General features: G+C 38.8%; 1 long non-coding RNA gene across 1 annotated transcript in view; it reads left to right on the top strand.

Annotated features, from left to right (window-relative positions):
• The window catches only part of LOC118155692, a 10280-nt gene extending 4763 nt beyond the window's left edge, over positions 1 to 5517 (top strand). The window contains exon 2 of the long non-coding RNA XR_004745967.1: positions 4312 to 5517. This is a non-coding gene — a long non-coding RNA (uncharacterized LOC118155692). The remainder of the gene's footprint in view (positions 1 to 4311) is intronic.
• Positions 5518 to 5987: the final 470 nt, after the last annotated feature.

The following is a 5987-nucleotide window of genomic DNA, read 5'->3' on the forward strand; positions in this document are numbered from 1 at the left end:
TTTTTTTTTTTTTTTTTTTTTTTTTTTTTTTTTTTCAGTAGAGAAAGGAGAAATTAGAATTCAAAAAGGATGGAAGTGAAAATATACTTTATTTCACTAGTGAGAATGAAATGAAAAAAATGATTTTCCTCTTGACTGTTAAAAAAAAAAAAGGACGAATAAGAAATCAATTATTTTGATTAAAATTATCCTCCTTTTTATGAAAAACACATAGCTTTGCATGGAAAAAAATATTTCATCTCCACTGTCAGAGAGGAAATAAAGTAGGTTTAAGCAGTTGGACCCTGAAATAATTATGATGATGCTTAAAATTCAGTGATAGATTATAATAAGGACATCCATTGTACCACGAAGCTGGAATTATAATTAAAACATCATCAACAAAACTAATGGTGAGAGAATGTAAATCAGCATGACAGAGTAGATTTTTAGTTTCATTTAAGCAGTTATGATCCCTCATGAACAAGAGAGAGAAAAATGACCAGTTGGTATGGGGCATTCCTTGGATTTAAGGGAGTGAATTCTATTGTATTTTAAATTCTTGTCAAAGGAATTCAAATTACAGAATTTTATCTGGCTCCTAAGAGCAAAATATGATTTTTCTCCTATGACACCAACCTGAGGAGTGCTGCAGTACTGAGACCTAACATATGCTTCCTTTCAAGTCGTTTTTAGAGCTCATTCTTGACTTAAGAGGGAGGAGAATCAAGCCATGGGTACTGAATGGAGACATTCACACTATCACCTGCTTAATTTTGGGGCTGGCTGGAAGCTGAGAACTCCTGCAAGGTGGTGTTGGCCACCACACCGCCTACATTCAGCTTCGGTGTGTGCTTGTAGCCCATCTGCCCCCACAGCACATCCTCCTAGCAGCAAGCCGGGGGGGCCTCAGCAGTCTTCTGTGTCAGACATTAGTCATTTTAGTCACTGAGAGCACAGGGGGGAAAATGCCAGTGGGCTGTCAGTCACACACTGCTGCGTCCTAGCTACGCAGATGACAAAATCATGTGGAGGTGCTGTAGAGCTCAGGACATTTTTTTGGTTTTCCTTCCAGTCAGAATCAACCAAAGCTGCCTCTGGGTCCCAAGAGCAGGCAGATATTTTACAAGATATTCTCATGTAGTTTCAAGTTCTGCTTTAAAATACTTTTCAGAGATAAGATAGCTCTACTAGTTCCACAATACTTAAACTAATATTGCTGTTTTACATGTATCCATTCCCATATTCTCTCGAGCGTGCTACAGTAGAAAAACCACATTGCTCCTGTACAGAGAGGAATAGGTAGCAAGAAATTCATCCTAGCATTATTTCACACAGTGCACTGTCATGTTTGTAAACATGGGAACTGGGGAACTGCTGCATCTGCATACTGCACAGGTCCAGCAGATCATGGTCCTGCACCAGGAACATGCTAGATCTTCAAGGTCTCTGCAGTTTTCACGTAACTCACAGCTGCATCCAGGGTAGTGCACTGTTCTGCACACTGGCACAGGGTTTATTATGCACACAGACTAAATTTCTGCAAAGGTCTTGATGTAGCCTTTCATTCTCGTTCTCTTTCAAGGTCTCTGGATTTCACTTAAAGATGTGTAAAATTGCAATGAAATGCAGTGTATTCCTATTCAAATAATTTGGGACTCTGCCTAAACAGGTTTTAATCTTTCTACTAAAATGTCCTTTAGCCTTTCTACCATAAATCCTTTCTCTGTTGCAGTTGCAAGAAAAACTTGTATTTTTTTTTTTTTTTCCAAAGAACTTTATATGCTTACAGAAAGAACAGAAGGAATGGTTAACTTCACTTTACATGTCTCTGAAAACAAAACACCAGAGTTGTTTATTTGGACCACCTACAAGACTAACCATCTGCTTCCTTCCTATCTCCTCACACTTTCTGTTGTGGCTTAATAACAACATTACTATCAATAAAATTTTGCAGCATCATTTTGGCTTGGTTTAGTCTCCCCTTTGTTTCTTCTCTACTATTTATCTCTCTGTTCCATGCACTCCCAGTAGGCTGATACAAAGTAAAGATTATGTAAGGATGTTTTTCCTCTGATCTTTCCTTTCTTTCTACTTTATCTGCTGTTTAATTTAGTAAGTCATTCCTAGCATTTTGTAGTAGGTTGAGATTTGCTTACTAAGAGTCACACTGCAGAATTTAGTCAATGTCCTGAGTATGCAGAGAGGGCAGCAAGCAGAGCATTTTGCCCAAGGCACCCTAATTTGGGAGTGGGTAGAGACCACCACCACCATGCACAGTGATGTAGAGGGGAGGATCACAGCCACTGCCTTTGGGATTCTCTGCTGGTCCTGCCACTGCTGTGCCCAAACAGCACTTCTGGAGCTGGAACCATGCATGGGGAAGGACAAAGTCTCCCCATGATTTCCCTCTAAGAAATGTCCCAGTTTTGTCTGGCACCTGTGATTGACAAATGTCATATATAACTTCTTCGGGTAGTGCTAGAATGCTGCTGTCATATTGCTGAAATGCAGAAAAACTCTCTTCTTCATTATTTGCAAATACAGTATAGTGGCTATGTTAGAGCTGTTGCTGAAACTATGATTTGCAATACATAAATATAGCTTTTCTACCAAGCAAATTTCATAATACAGGAGTATTATTTTTTTGTTGTTTTTCAAATAATTGGGGTATTTTTTATTTTTTTTTTTTTTCATTCGCTGTTCATATTTATTCCAACTCAGTTTAGTCTTCAAAACTCAAGGAAGGTAAGATTTATATTTATTTTATAATTATTTATATTAGCCATATCTGATATATTATACTGCAACCACCTTGCATTACTTTACCGTGGCCACTATTATACTGTCATTATGTGGCACAATAGTATACTTTTAAATGCCATCTGTTATATGTAAAGCTTCTTTATACACCTGTTAGTTCTGCAAATACAAAATTGTACATATAGCAATGATTTTGTCCAGCACTGAAATGCTGCTATTTCTGGGATAAATCACAGCGTGCTGCTGTTGCACTCAGTTTTGTGAAGGGATGTGAAGGCATATATCCCTTCCAAGCAAAGTCATGGAATTACATTGCACAGGCAGAATGTAATCCCCATTTCTGGATAATACAAAGGCTCTGTATTCTAGCAACAAGTGGTCAGAGCTCTGTTTTCACGTTTCACTGAGAGAATCACAGTTTTGCAAACCATAATATGTCAACTGTCTATTAGGATATATTAATAGATTAGGGAATGGGGCTATTAGTTTGGACATGCGTACCACAAGGACTGCATGTTTTCTTTGAGGATTTGCACTAAGTGAGTCACAGAAGCTTTTGTCATCATAGAGAAAATGTATCATATGTCCTAGTGGCCACAATCATTGTTATACATATCTGCATTCACACTTTCTATTTTTAACAGCATTAAAATAATTATAGAAAAATTATTCAATGAAGAGTTTTGCTTGTCTTCAGAACAGTCTCTGATTATTATTATTTTTTTTTATTGTTTTGTAACATCTCAAAGTGCTAGGTACAAACTTCCAGTATGACCACAACATTTTTCTCGGGTTCAATTAGTGTCTCAATCTTGTTTGACATTAACAAACTCAGTGTGGAGTATTATGCAGCTGCCCATGGTCCCTGCTAAACTAAATTAAGGCTGGTGGAAGGACCAGTAGAACTATATATAGAAGCAAGCTGTTAAAACCAGTTTACAGAGCAAAGTACTGAGAGGAGTCACGAATAGAAAAGGAAAAGACTGGGTCACAAAATACAAAGGAAATTGTGAAATTACAAAAAATGGTGAAATTATAGCAAAATGGTCAAAGAGCTATTTTCTACTTCAGAAATGTTCTCGGAAATCTGGATTTTGGCTCTCATGTTCCAAGCATAATCAGGGCTGATAAACTTTTCAGAAACTCGAGTTAGTCTGTTAGCATGCTGCTCTGCCCTGAAAGGCTCTTCTGATGGCAACACCCATCTTCTGTCAGCATGGAAGGGGTGCAAGCATCAGGGATTGTGAAATATCATCAAAGGGAAAAGTTTCTGACTGAGAACAACACTAAATCAAGAAAGAGACTTGTTTAGCTTGACTGAGAAAGATGTCCAGATGGTGTGCAACTTTCTGTGATAATAGTGATTAGTGCCTGCACGCAGACAGCGTGCACTGGGGAAAAAGCAAAGAGGAAAGAGGTGAGTAGCAAGAGGGCAGTGGCATTGTCAACTGAATTTGGAATGTAAACGCATAAGTAAATGATGAGCATCTGAAGCATGAAATTTGGACAGACTTGGTAGGAATCCAAACATTGAATCTGATCACTTCTCTTCCCATGCTCTCTCCTCAGGCAAGTCAATGTCCCAGATGTGGGATGGGAATTCATCATGTGGGGAAAAAAATAGAGGGAGAATATTGATTCTAGCATGATTCCCCTTCTGCCTCAGCACAGCAAAACCCAGGGGACTGTACCAAGGGTAAAACAAAATGAGCACTGGCCAAAGGAATTGCCTCATCCCCTCAGACTTACCAAATGACTTCTTTCAGCAGTGATTGTCTGCCTTCCCCATGAAGAGGAGCATCAGCCACAGGCAGCACCTCTGCAATCCCCTGGCTGCCAGGATCCCTGCAACATCTCTCATTTTCTCCTCTGGGGACTTTGAAAGGTGACTGCTGATTGCACCCTTTAACAACCTCCAGTATTTTGAGACTGATCAAACAGCTCCCTGTGATTTTAATCCAATTCCAGCCTTTATCAGATGTGCAGACTGTCCTGTGGTGCAGATTAACAAACAGAATTTAAACTATTGACAACAGACTACATTTTCTGATTTGCTTTCCACAGTCCCTAAGAAAGCTCCTGCAGATTCCAATGGGCCTGCAGACCACAGAGAGAAACTCTGCTGCAATCAACAGGACTGTTTGTCCAAAGTAGGATCACAGCATCACATTGTGGGATTGCTATACAGCATGGTGCTCTTCAGATTCTTTTCAAGCAATGCCAATGAGCGCACGCTCAAAGTCCGAATGCTAATGGGATACCCTTGTGAGTAAGCATTTTCTGGACTGAACTTACTGTGATATATCTGAACTCCTCTCATTTGGGGAGATGGTTCTTGGGGTTGCTTACAGACCCCTGCCTCCCTCTACTTCTCCACCATGGCACTGATAGCTTGGCCTGTCCACCCACTACTGCACTAAAAATGACCGCACAAGCACTGATCAGATGGATCTCCAGCTTGGCATTGGCTTGCTCTCTGATTAGATGTAGCCACTAAAACTTTCATTTCATATGAGTTGTTTTCTAGTGGCTTCCAGAGCACATTTCCATTAAAAAGCTTTTTTAGGGGTTGGTTCTCTTTGTATAGTTTGTCTTTGTTTTGTTTTGTTTTCCTGAACATGAGGAGGAAAACATACTGTGGAATTTAATAAATACTGAAAGTCAAGCTGGGTTATTTTCGGTTGATGCATCTACAGTGATATTTTGTACAGAGAATTTAATTAACATTTCTTTTGATGGTAAATAAACTAGAATAAAATCCTTCTCGACTTCCAAGAGCTGATTTTTTTCTCTGCTGCTAATAGCAGTAAAAATTAGTAAAATCTTGTTTTAGCGGGTAAAGTAAGCTTAGGTAATTCTGAAAACATGAGAGGAGACACTCTGCCAAGGGAAACAATGCATTTCATATTTGTTACATAAATGCATTTATGGTAAATCATATCTTTAACCTTCATTAGTCTCCCGTTTTCCCATTTATAAAATGCAGATAGGAACACTTGCTCAGCTTTGGAAAGCTGCTTGAAATATGGGGGAGAAAAGGTAGATGTAACAAGGATAAATTATTTTTCAAATTTTAGGCCACATTTAGCCATATTCTGCCAGAAAGTACTCAGTTCTTGGAGAACAGCAAAACCAGAGGTGTGTCTTCTCAGTATTTTTCTGTTTACATTTGTTTTCCTCTGCTCAGTTTCCTACCTGTATATTTTACTTCTAAGTGATTTTCTCCTAGTGTTACAGAATTGTTT

The sequence above is a fragment of the Oxyura jamaicensis genome, chromosome Z (genome assembly GCF_011077185.1).
Source record: "Oxyura jamaicensis isolate SHBP4307 breed ruddy duck chromosome Z, BPBGC_Ojam_1.0, whole genome shotgun sequence".
Taxonomy (NCBI): domain Eukaryota; kingdom Metazoa; phylum Chordata; class Aves; order Anseriformes; family Anatidae; genus Oxyura; species Oxyura jamaicensis.